This window comes from Nanorana parkeri, unplaced genomic scaffold (genome assembly GCF_000935625.1).
Source record: "Nanorana parkeri isolate BGI_ZX_2015 unplaced genomic scaffold, ASM93562v1 scaffold1540, whole genome shotgun sequence".
Classification (NCBI taxonomy): domain Eukaryota; kingdom Metazoa; phylum Chordata; class Amphibia; order Anura; family Dicroglossidae; genus Nanorana; species Nanorana parkeri.
In genome coordinates, this window is record NW_017307808.1 from 170947 (window position 1) to 184555 (window position 13609).

The following is a 13609-nucleotide window of genomic DNA, read 5'->3' on the forward strand; positions in this document are numbered from 1 at the left end:
CCCATTCTAAAAAGGTGGCCATACACTTTACAACCATCGCAAGACCTTAGCCTTTAAGGTGCCCATACACTGTGCGATTATCGCACGATAATCGCGGGAATCCCGCGATCGTACGATAATCGCAAAGTATATGGAAGACGTGCGACCGTTTCTACTGTACAGTCGCACGTCTTTTGTCTAAGGAGCACGCTAGAAAACCAGCCGAAAATCGTACGATTTTCAGCTGGTTTGAACGGTGCTCGGGAGACAAATGCCGAACGGGCCGGTGTGCGCGGGGAGCTGGGGAGGAGGTCGACGAACTTCCGTTCATCGATCCCCTCCCCGTTCTATGGGACCGGGAGCGATGCAGATTGCATCACTTCCGGTCCCTGGGCTGTCAGTTCTGGGCTCCTGGAGCCCAGCTATAAGCTATTGAAGTGCGATCTGCACTATCCTCCACACTGCAAGGGTTAAGTGCTTGTTTGTCTGCTAAATTGTAGTGGTCAAAACCTGCTGGTGAGTTTACCCAACTTTATTCCTGACACGAGGGAGATTGGATTCTTGTGGTGGAAGATACACTATATTGGACTGTGTCTGCGATCACTAATTCTATTATTCATTATTACTTATTTTGTATATGGACATAGGCACATGATTTATTTTTTGTACTTAATAGGTTTGTTCTGTTTAATATAAATTACATGTAATACATGTATTGTATACTGTTTGCAGCACAGTATATTTATTTGATTCAGCCATGCTGGATTCATTTCTGGATACACGAAAATGTATATTTATTTATTGCGCACCATTTATACTAACAACTAGTTGTCTCTTAAAATCAGATCTATTTATTCAGAGAATAAAAATGATGTTTGATGATTATAATGATTGAATGATGTTAATGATTGAACTTATGTTACGTTTTTATTGTCAAATTTAATGGAAATTATTTGTTATTTTTATAGAAAATTTTATTTTTCATACTGCTTAAAGGGTTATTAAACCCTCATTGGTTTTTGCATATATCTACTGCTAGCAAACCGCACTCCCATCCGAAGATCTGAAAATTTCTTGGGCGGCCGCAAAGGATCTTGGGGTGGGCCCATGCACAGTTCAGATGTTTGGCCGGGAGACGAGGAGACACACAAGGTAAGTCTATGGAGCAGCGTGCACCCGCACAGACTCCGTGGGACTCCATCAGAGGAGACCCTCAAGCGCTTGAGGGACAGCTAAAAACTACAGGAAAGAAGAAGATGATCGGATTAAGAGGAATCATTTAAGGTAAGTCCTTACATTAGCAGTGGGGTAGGGGGCACTTTTGCCCTTAAAGGAGAACTATGAGGTGAATGCTTTTCACTCACCTCATAGTTCTAGCCGACCTGTGACAATGAGACTGTCACAGGTCGGCTTAGTAGATCAGGAGGTGAGAGAACACATACCGGCGTTCGCTGACCTCTCGATCCTGTCACGGTTCTCTGCCGTGACAGGGGAGGGGCTAGATTCCCCCCTCCCCGTTCCGATCCGCCAGCGCTGACTGGCGGAACGGACGGGGGGGGGGGCGGGTACAGCTGGCTCTGCCTCTAGATAGGCAAGACCAGCTGTCAGTCACGCAGCTGGGCAGATCCAGACATAATTTTCGAGATCCGCTGCGGCGTCTCAGTATACCGCGAGCTAATGCTCACGGTATACTGAGCCTAGGGTGACGGGAGGATGCTAGTTTGTGTCCTCCCGTTACCCTAAGGAGAACTATGGGGAAAAGCCTTAACTCCATAGTTCTCCTTTAATGTCACTTTAATATGACCTTTTAATATGCAGAATGAAAATTCCAGGAAACGTTGCATGTAAAGTATATACAGTATTAAGTGGACTCTATTGCCAGAGCTTTGTCTAAATAACTGCAGTAAGATAACAAGCAATAGCAATCATAGACCCAGGCGTGTGTTTACTGGAAAGAAACGCAGGTCTTCAGCCAATACCTCATATTTCATTGGTTGTGTAGTGCTTTAGACTTCCTCATTTTATAGGATCGTGGCAAAACATCGGGACCCTCATTTCCTTTCACATTTTCAATTTGTTGTTTTAAATTACGTATGCAAAATAAAGAGTGGAAATTACCAGGAGCACTGCTATAGTTCTCAAGTTATAAGAGACCAGCAGACTGCACCTGTCACTGAAATATGACTTTTGGATAGACTGTCCCTTCAAAACTTTTCAAAAGGTTTCCCAAAAGCATACTTCTTTGTTAGTGAAGTGTTGCATGTCAAAGTGCTTTTTTGTTGGTGAAAGAATACCTTTATGATCACTCTATAAAAGATAGAGGATTAGCAGGGCTGGATTTACTCTCTCTGCTGCCCCAATGCCAGGTTCCTCAATGCGCCCCCTGTATGCCGGATCGCCAAGATCACTTGTACAAAACAAGCGGTGGCTTCCCCACTGTACATTTAGCCCTGCTTGCCCAAAGAAAAGGACTACCGCCCAGCACCCGGAACTGCATGTCCTGGGCCTTGGGAGAGAGAAAATCAACACCCCTGCTGCCCCTCTACTCCCTGCTGCCCCGAGGCAGGGCCTCGGTTGGCCTTGTGGGAATTCTGGCCCTGGGAATTAGTAGATATCTGCTACGGCATGGGAATAGACAGAAACTTGCACTTCTCTGGACACTAGTAGTATAAAGTTGGCCATAGACCTATAGATTTTTTGCAGATTTTCGATGGTCAGATGGAAAAAGTGCAACAGATTCTACGGTGTGGATGGCAGAATCTCCCACTGGCCAAGCTTCAGTATCTTGCTAGTCGGCCCCGCTGGCTGTCAAAATACCTGAACAATGCCTGAATCCAATCAGATTATTCAGGTATATTAACAGCCAGTGGGGCCGACTAGCAAGATACTGAAGCTTGGCCCAGATGGAGATTCCTTGATCCACACAGTTTAGCATAGATGGAGGAATCTATTCCACTTTTTCCATCTGACCATAGAAAATCTGCAGATAATCTATAGGTGTATGGCCAGCTTTAGTTATTTAGTCTGGGAAGACTGCCTACCACTTCATGCTGTTATGTTGTCAGATACCCAAACTGAATTTATAGGAGTGGAAATGCAGAAGAGCATACAAAATTGATGCCTGAGGGTAGCAATTTAAATGCAGTAAGACACAGGCAAATTATATTGTTAAATCACTTTACTTGAATTGTTAGAAATTGTTGGGTTTATTTTGCAAACTATTACACAGTTCATAAAAGTAAATTTTATATTGATTTCTGCAAGGTGCATTTAAAAGTAGGTATATAGTTGTTCCAACAACATAGTTCTGACATTTTACACTACAGTTTTATATTTTTCATCAATGTTTATTGCTTCAGCATTGGTAGCTTGTAGACACTACAACTATTAGTGTTCATTTACACTAGCCAGTCCACTAAAACGCTGTGTTTTCTTAGATTGTACTGTTTCTGTATGCCAATGATTCTTGTCAGTGTTTCTTACTTGTCTTGTATAGTGTTGCGGAAAATGTTGGCGCTAGATAAATAAATAATTGTAACTGTAGAGGTCAGGGAATTATGGCAACTCTAGCAGTGTGCGTTGTATCGCACACTACCTAAGCTGTCACTATTTACATTTTTTTAATATTGAGTGTTCAATTCACACAATGTGTGAATGGGACACATAGAAAACAACAGTTTTCCGTGTCCTTGTAGTTTTCTGTGTGCTTGACCTGCATTGATCCTGTGTGGTAAAATGAAGGTCACCGTAGTATGTTTAAACGAGCCCCCAGTCGAGTTCACCTTTAAAGTGTACCTGGTTTGCCAAGGCATGGCAGAGAGTGCAGTGGAGTGGACTTCTGAATGCAGCCTTGGCATTGTGAGGTTCTATACCCCATGTCAGAGCCTGCTGACATGGCAGCCAGGGAGATGAGCAGCAAGTATTCTGCAGCCTTTGTTAGTGGCATTGTGTAGCCCACTTGGGTAGCATAAGGTCATGCCATAGAAGCTTATAGAGCTTGTTTTGTTGGTTGAAATGCCTTAAAACATCAGCCTTACAAAACCCCAAATCAATTCATAAATGAAGGCCATGAGACAGAAACAAAGGCAAAGCAGTGCAACCCAACTTGCAACATGCCTGCAACATCTAACTAGTGCAAACAGATTTGCTGTACACCTAGGTAGGAGTCTGATCCCCTCATTATGATCAGCACACTGATAGCTAATAAATCAGATTCAGGTACTTACACCACTTGCACTGAAATTAAATGCATTTAAGGCTGTATTAACGAATACAGCGCTGCATTAACGTGTGTCTTTTAGATCTGCCTGGAGTACAGCTTTGAGGAGATTTTCAGTAACTTCCCATCAATACAGGAAGTGTGAGAAAATCTCCCCTATGGTATGACAGAGCGAAATGAAAATCTGAAATAAATTATAACTCTCTCAGATTTAAATCAAACCTAAAAACATTTGGTTTGAGTTAGGATATTATAACAGTGGAAATAAATCTAAAACTATTTGTTAAAATTTTGGATAAATTAAGGAATGCCCACTGGGGAGATTTCCCAACACTTCTTGTACCCTAGCCAAACCACAAAGAGAGAGGAAATCCTTCAAAATTAAGGGACATCGCTGGTTGTCACCAGGGTCACCAGTGTTAGTATCCTTATTGAAACATTGCCTTCTATTCCTGTTCTGGTGAGAACTCAAATTTTCGAAATTTTCGGTCACTCTTGGTAATATTGGACACCAATCTCCCTAACGGGGACACCAATAAAAACCTGGATACAAATCCATCCCGCACCTGTACCTTTCATTGCCAGCGCACAGAAAGTTATAACCTCAGATGTTTACTAATCACTCTATCTAATCACTAATCACAGATGTTTCTGATCACTCTGCACTCTGCAATCCAAATCTAAAAAAATGTATTGGCTGTAATTCTAGAGAAAGAGAATAAATATTTGGTGATACCTTCTAAAAGGGATCATTCATCTCTGGCTTTGCCTAGAAAGGATGTGTGTGTATGTAAAAGGCCCAGTATTGGCTTCCAGGCCTGGCGCGGGTATAGCTTAGAAGAGGTCCAGTTAAAGTGACATTAAACCCTCAGATTTTGTAACATAAAACAATACTGTAATGTGTGCCTTACTGTAGTCCATAGTTGTTTCCCTTCTCTTTGCTGCTCTTCCTTTTAAATCTGTATCTGTTCTCATGCTGGGCAGAACTTCTGTTTTGCAGCAGACTGCCTTGTCTCTGGAATGGCTACATGGTGTCTGTGTGTACGTTTGCAACCTGAGCCAGCACTACAGGAAGAGGCACTCAGCTGCAAAGGGAAGTTCTCCACCAGCATGAGAAGACATGAGGATTTAAAAGGAAGAGCAGCAAAGAGAAGGGAAACTACCATGGATTACAGTAAGGCACACATTACACTATTGTTTTATGTTAAAAAATCTGAGGGTTTAATGTCGCTTTAAGGCTTCTCAAGCTTGGTGCCTGAGGAAAGGAATCAGAAGTTTTAGGATATAAAATTATCAATTTCAGATTTTAGCTCAAAGGTCCACAAATAGCCTGTGAGAGGGGCTGAAAATATTTAAAGGTAATTGTCCATTTGGCCTACCAAACCTGCCTTAAAGGAGAACTATGGGGTTAAGGCTTTTCCCCATAGTTCTCATTAGGGTAACGGGAGGACACAAACTAGCGTCCTACCGTTACCCTAGGCTCAGTATACCATGCGCTGTAGTTTGCGGTATACCGAGACGCCGCAGTATACCGCTGCTGCTCGCGGTATACTGAGACGCCGCAGCTGAAGTGGATCCCGACAATTATGCCGGGATCCGCCCAGCTGCGTGACTGACAGCTGGCTCTGCCTATCTTGAGGCAGAGCCAGCTGTACCCGCCCCCTCCCCCGTCCGTTCCGCCAGTCAGCGCTGGCAGATCGGAGCGGGGAGGGGGGAATCCAGCCCCTCCCCTGTCACGGCAGAGAGCCGTGCCAGGATCGAGAGGTGAGCGAACGCCGGTATGTGTTCGCTCACCTCCCTATCTACTGAGCCGACCTGTGACAGTCTCATTGTCACAGGTCGGCTAGAACTATGAGGCGAGTGAAAAGCACTCACCTCATAGTTCTCCTTTAAGGTGGCCATACACCTTACAACCGTCGCACGACTTTCGTTGTGCGATGGTTATAAGGTCATTAAAATTTCGTACGATCTGCCCATCTTGGACAGGCAGATCGTACGAACGATGATTGCAGTGCTGAACAGGCAGTGTGCTTTTGCGCACACCAGCCCGCGCGACATTCGTCTCCCGACCACGCCACCAACCCGCCGAAAATCATAAGATTTTCGGCAGGTTTTCAAGCGTGCTCGGAAGACGAATGTCGTGCGACCTTACAGTAGAAGCGGTCGCAGGCTGCCCATACACCTGCCGCTTATCGTAAAACTACATCACTTCAGCATTCTTGTGTCACTCTCCAGCTTCATAAGCTGGAAAGAAGCTGATGGAGCAGATCTGTGCTTCATCAGCTTCTTTTGGGGGGTCCTAGTACCATTAGGGGTCTTGGAGACCCCTGATGTCTCCATAAAGAGAACCTGTCACATGTTTTTGCTAACACATAGGAGGCTTTTATTAGCCCTCATATGTGATAGCAATAAAGTTTAGTGAAGAAAAAAAAATTAAAGCCCCACCCCCAACATTTTTAAGTTACACATAAAAAAAGAATAAAAAATGAAAAAATGTTAAAGTCGCCACCCATACATACACGCATGCAAACATGCGTCGGGGGCGCATACGTGCAAAAAAGAAAAAAATTTTCAGTAATTTTCCTAATTATAGTAAAAAATAAAACCCCCAGTGGTGATTAAATACCACCAAAAGAAAGCTCTATGTGTCCCCAAAAAATGGTATAAAATTCATTTCAGTACAGCGTTGCATGACGGAATAAACGTCAGTCAAAGTACCGCAGCGCTGAATACTGAAAAAGGGCCTGGCCCGGAAGCGGGTCTAAACACCTGGTCTTAAAGTGGTTAAAGTCCCCCGCCCCCCACGTGCACGCACATACAACGCAAACACATGTCGCATGCGCCTACGTGGAAAACCAAAAATTGCGCCACACATGTTACGTATCTTCATGAGCGTCTGTGTTGCTTTTGTTTATCTTCATGAGCGTCGGAGTGAGAGCAATAATTCTAGGCCATCAATCACTGTTAGCTGATATAAAACTGATGAGCCGTAAAAGCGTTTAAAGCGTCCCTTATTGGAAATTCTGGTTATTGTCGTTTTTTGCGGTTTCACGGACGCACACACTTTTAAAAAGGAGAACTATGGGGTCAGTGTTTTTCCCCATAGTTCTCCTTAGGATTGACACGTTTGGTATCCATTTACCCGGTGTAACTCCATCTTTTATATTTTACCAAAATATTGTGTATTCTAATCTGTTTCTGTGCACTAAATTTCATTTTAGTGTATTTTATCCTAAAAATACTTGTTTGTTAAACATTTGCGCAAATACCATGCAACGTAAAAAATTGCAACTAGCATCTTTTTATTCTACAAGGCCTCTGCTTTCAGAAAATATATAATTGGGTCTGAAGCTGTTTTCTAGGCAAACATTCAGATTTTATCATGTGTGTGCACATGTAAGAAATTGCTCTGGGCAGCAAGTGGTTAAAAAAAGCAAAAATGTCAGACTTTAATGGTACTGCAAAGACACTCATTCACATTCAATAAATTGTACTAATGTATGATAGTGATTATGGTGATGAGCTTGATTATTATTGCTATGTAGCTGGGTCAGTGTTAGATTGAGGTTAGCCCTCAGAGACACTTATATATATATATATATATACACACACACACACACACACACACACACTTTTTTAAAATGTTATCGCCTGGCAGAAGTAGGACTTTTTGTGATGCAAACAGGCAGTGCTGGATTTTCTTATTGGATATTCAGCATGCTCTGCAAATTGAAGGTCATGTCATGGATGCAAAACAATATACTTTCTTAATTATTTGTATGTCAGTTTTCTTAAAGTGATATTAAACTGAAAATGATTTTTTTTACTTTTTTAAATGTTTATGAAATCACTTACATTGAATGCTGCTCGTTGATGTTTAAATGTTTTAGTTTCTTGCAGAATCAGCTGGTCCTCTGAGCACTGGTCCTGACTTCCTGTTTTAGAGTGACTCCTTTCTCAAGCAGAGTGCTATGCAGTCACCCATGTGTATGCTACTAAGCTGTGTGTGTCTCCACAGACACAGCAAATCAAGCTACTCCCCTCTCCCTTGCCCCCCTCTTCTCCAGGCTAGTAGATGAATAGTTGCTGGAGCCTGCACTATCCTTTGTGATCTTGTACTGGACAGAAAGTTCAGGGAAGCTCTGAGAGACTTGGACGCAGCTGTTCAGAAACATGATGACTATAAGTGTTTGGGCAAAAATGTAAAGCAATACTTTGCTGGGCAATGAATATTTGTTTGGTCTGGATTCATTATTGAAAAAAGTTTGATATTACTTTAATGTGATTGCACACATGAGTGTTTGTTTGAACACATGAATGTTTTGACTGTTAAAGGGGACTTTAAAAATACTTTGGAAAGGTAATACCTTTAATTAAGTTTTAAGTGGCAGGAGTGCTGACTGACAGGGGGTTCAGTGGCAGGTAAGCTGGGCATCAAAGGGGAGCAGTAGCAAGAGTACTGGGTAAGGGAAGCTGAAAAACAGGGGGCTGTAATGCCGGAGAGGTGTGTGTGGTGGTGGGGGGGTAGTGAAAACGGTGCTGGGTGGCAAACTGGAGCTGTAGCAGGGAAGTACAGTATCAGGGTATGCAGGGAAACATAAGGTTGCCAAGTGAGGAGAGAGAGATGTTGGGGGGGGGGGGGCAAGACCATGACCTCTGATCAGTGTTGCCCACTGATCTATGTTTGAGTGGACGTATAGCCAAAACTTCTTTTGGTAGAGTGGAGAAGGGTTAGAACCCCTGCCAAACTTTTATTGCTGTCTGTGTTCCACTGGGTGGATTTAATCTCTCTATTTGTCCTGTTGGATATTGACACAAAATTGAAAAAAATATAGGAAATGCAAAATGTATCCATTGTCCCCAGAACAGGAATAGAGGGATACTCTTCCAATGGGAGAAACTGCCTAAGAGGGGAATTCTGCTTACTTTGTGGAGATTTACTCTCACTTCCATGTCTCCATGTCTGGAAGTGAAGGCAAACCTCCCTGCTGACAGGGTTTTTTTTTAACTCTTTCCTGTTCTACCCAAAACTGAAGAAAAGCGTATTCTGGGTACCGTATTTGCTGGTGTATAAGGCGACTGGGTGTATAAGACGATCCCCTAATTTTCCAGTTAAAACATAGGTTTTGGGCTATACTTGTCGTATAAGACTACCACCCCTTCCGAGGCTACATATTTCCTTCTTCTTGCTGGAGCCATGAGGGGGGTCTTGTCTACCACCCATTTTGTTTAAATACACCCACTAATCTGTCAGCCCGCTGGTTGTGCGGTAATACTGTATGTACGGTAGCTTCGGCTACATACAGTATACCGCGCTGAGCCAATCACGGCGGATCGCTTGTACATTAACGGGCAGCGCTTTCTGTTTTCACATATCGGCATTTCCTGCGAGGGGGCGTGGCTGAGCAGACGTCTAAAGACGCCCGCTCAGATCTGGAGAGCTCCTGGCCGACCGTTTTTTTACAATGGCCAGCCGGGAAGTGGTTAAAGGCATGCAAATGCACATCAGTGGCAAAAAACGGGGCCTGCACCAGTTTTTTTTAAAGCTGAACTCCAGGTATAAAAACATTTATGTATTGGTCCAGCTTGGCCAAACGTAAGTATATATTTTATACCTGGTAGGGCCACAGGGATCCTGTAAAATACTGTAGTAGCCAGCACCACTACAGTGCTTTACATCTCTGCTGGTACTTTCAGATGGGTTAACATGTGGTTCATTCCCATTCCTCACACATGCCAGTGCTGATGCTTTCCACTCATCAGGCATACTGTCACATGTGCTGTGTGTCCCCATTTGTGAGTGATTCCCAGGTCCATACTGAAGTACACAGGTTTGGTTATGGAGCTAGAGGAAGCAATCAATGGACTACAAATGCAATTACATCACTTTTCTTGTGCTCCAATGAGAACTAAGAGTTTCTGTGCTGCAATGGACTTGTAGTTTTTCCATTCACAGTTCCTGTGAATGGATGACACATTGTGCCGGTGCAGCCATTCCTACAGAAAAAGGAACCCTGCTATTCAGGTAAGAAGGGGGTGGTTTGAGGGCGGGGGACTGCAGAATGGCACCATGTTCCATGTTGTACCCTAATTATGGGTGTACCATGAAACATGGCATTTTCCATATAAATCACTTTCTAAATCCTTTTATTTTTTAAAATGTTTTTCTATGTGGGCATGTGCCCACAAAGCTCCTTGCACTGTGAAGGCGCGACAACCATGCTGAATTCCCTATAGCAGTGACATCATCGTGCTGTCATCCACAGCCAACAGTACTGTCAGCTAGAAGATAAATGTATGCCAACCAGCCACAGTAAGGTTGTGGAGGGGGGTGAGCACTGAAGCTTTGTGGTCATATGACCATATAGAAAAAAACTGAAAAAAAAAATAAAAGGGATTCAGAAAGGATGTAATGTAAAATGTAAGAAGAGAGGACCACAGCAAAGGGGAAGCATCATATAACAGGTATGTCTCCTTGTAGTTTAAGTAAAAGTTTTTTTTTTTTATAAAAAAGTCAAAAAAAAAACTCCTTTAAGAGCAAGGTGCATTAACCTATAACGACTATAAGCTGCTCATTTTTAATTGCTGAGACAGCAAGGAGAAAAAAAAAGAGTTGGCAGCATGCAATGGATGGCTTCTACTCTTTTCAGAAACCACTATTACATAAAAGTATGGACCTGTCCTTATGGGGCTTGAGGAAGTATTCAATTGACTACAAGTGTGGTGGGATTCACCCGGACAGTCCGGTCTTTGAGTCTTGTGACCAGGTGTCAGGCCAGCTGACACAAGATACTTTTGACAGATACGGCTGCCGAGGTCCCCAGCAAGCACAGGACCTCAGGCAGCTGCATCTGCCTGAGGAGGAATCTGTGAGCCATGGGGACCTGTAAATAGGCGCAGGCCAGCCCGGACATGTCCTCCTCCTCCAGCACCTTCCTGACAGCAGACTGCCCGCCTCTGGACCCCTGGTGAGACCCCCGCACTTCCCTCACAACAACCTAAAAGCCAGCATAGCCCACTTGAGACAACACACAGACTCCTGAGAGCACGCATAGCCCACCTGAGACGCCACAGGACCTGAGAGCACGCATAACCCACCTGAGAGCATGCATAGCCCCCCAGAGAGCATGCATAGCCCCCCAGAGAGCACACATAGCCCCCCAGAGAGCACGCATAGCCCCCCTGAGAGCACGCATAGCCCACCTGAAAGCACGCATAGCCCCCCTGAAAGCATGCATAGCCCACCTGAAAGCACGCATAGCCCACCTGAAAGCACGCATAGCCCACCTGAGACCCTGAGGACATCAGGGTGCCACCCCAGGACAACACAGAGTATGTAATTTAATATTATTTTGCATTGCTGTAAAATGTATTGCTGGTATTTGTAGTCCTCTATAGCCGGCCTGCTTACTTCCTCCTCTGGCTGTTTCTTTTTCCTCTTTCTCCTGGCTGCATCTCCTCGCTCTCTCCTCTATATTCTCCCCCACAAAGAATTGGCGCACGCAGAGCTAAAGTGTTCGGGTTTCACTTGAAGAAAAGATGGCAACCCTAGTGGTGACGTCACTGAAGATGTGCACCATTGAGATCTATGAGTCCCTCTCTTGTGATGGCAGATGGGACTTGTAGCATAATTCATTCAACAGGCAAGTTATTGTGTAGCCTTTCTTTCTACTGTAACTAAAGGGTTCTGCTTTTATAGCAAACCATGCAACTGTGCACAAAGTGTATTAACCTTTAGTGACCAATAAGAGCTCACTGTAAAAATGCTGAGATGGCGAGGACAAAAAAAAAGGAGTAGCCTGCTTGCAATGGACGGCTTCTCTCTTCAGAAACCACTATGACATAAAAAAGCAGTAGGAAAAGCAGAAGCTGAGAGATAAGCAATGCAAGTAGAAACACTGCAGCAGCGCCAGGAAGAGATGTTACACAGCATTACACTCCATTTATAGAGCTATGCGTATGCACTTCACAATTACAACCTGTACCCAGCCTGCCATTACACAATTAAACTCTATTATGCTGGGCACACACCTTACAACCATCGCAAGACTTTTGTCTTGCGATGGTTGTAAGGTAATTAACAAAACGTACGATCTGCCTATCTTGGACAGGCAGATCGTACTTGCGATGATCGCAAGCCGCGCAATGCTGAACAGGCAGTGTGCGCTTGCGCACACCGGCCCGTCCGGCGAGCATGCTACACACCTGCCGAAAATCGTACGATTCTCGGCGGGTTTTCGAACTAAGATAAAAGTCGTGCAACCTTACAGTAGCAGATTTCCCGCGATTATCGTACGATTATCGCAAGGTGTGTGGGCACCTTAAGGACTCCTAAGGCATGCAGAGCCGGTTAACAAATCTAAACCACGCCTCACAGGGCAGAATTTTAAAGTCAGTTTTAAAACGTAACAGTCTAGCTTGTCTTCAACTTCACCTAAATACAGCAAACTGGTACAAACTATCTTAAAACTTTTGACGCACAAAGTGACATGACTGTGCTCTGCATGACAAAGATAAATGTGAATATAGTGTAGTTTACAGAACCATTAAATCAAAAGCTTATATTTTATCATACCCTTCCTACTTCAATGGAGTTACACATTAGCCTAACACAAACAACAAACAGTGTATTTCCTTTGTGTCCTGTTTCTTCCTAAACAACACTTCAGCAGGATCACCAGGATCACCAGGATGGGAAAAAGTTTAGCTACATCTATGGAAGTTGGTTAACTTTTATCTATACGCTTCAGGTAGCTGAAGTGTTTTGTAAACTTTTGTTTGTAACATAAACAATACCTTTTTCCTCAATGTCCCCTGAGAAAGTTTCCTCTTCAATGGAGCCCTTGTGCAGCGAACATCTCTTCACTGTCTTCCAGCAGTGTGTCAGTCACTTCCTAGTCTGGAGTCTCGTGATCTCTCCTCACCAGTAGTAGGCTCAGCTTTTACTAAAGTAAATAAACCACAAACAGCTTCTCCTCAGGAATTAACCAGTTGCACTCCAGGGCCATTTATGCTTTTTTCGGCTATAGGTCTTTTAATTCAGCCACAACTTTATTACTTACCGCAAAGTCTGCCTTTTTAAAAAAGTAAATAAAATTGACACTAAACTCAGGAGTTTAAATCTTAAAGATGCCTTCAAGTACCTTAACTATTAACACAAATGTATCTTATTTGTGTATCATTTAGATGTAGATCCTCAAATTATCTCTGAGTTGGTGCTGACACTGTCCTTCATTCTGGAGGGTGGCAACTTTTGTTCCCTATGGTCCCTGTGTGTGTTGTAAAGTAGCCACCGCTCCAAGCTCACTTCCGTGATGGACTATAATTTCAATACAAATAAGTAAACTAAACCATCACGGGAGCGAGCTTGGACCAGTCGCTACTTTTGGAACACACATAGGGTTCACCCGG

General features: G+C 43.6%; 1 protein-coding gene across 1 annotated transcript in view; it reads right to left on the minus strand.

Annotated features, from left to right (window-relative positions):
* Positions 1 to 13075, minus strand: part of PLA2G4A (phospholipase A2 group IVA) — a 115552-nt gene extending 102477 nt beyond the window's left edge. The window contains exon 1 of the mRNA XM_018570481.1: positions 12995 to 13075. The gene's annotated coding sequence lies outside the window, so the exon portion shown is untranslated. The remainder of the gene's footprint in view (positions 1 to 12994) is intronic.
* Positions 13076 to 13609: the final 534 nt, after the last annotated feature.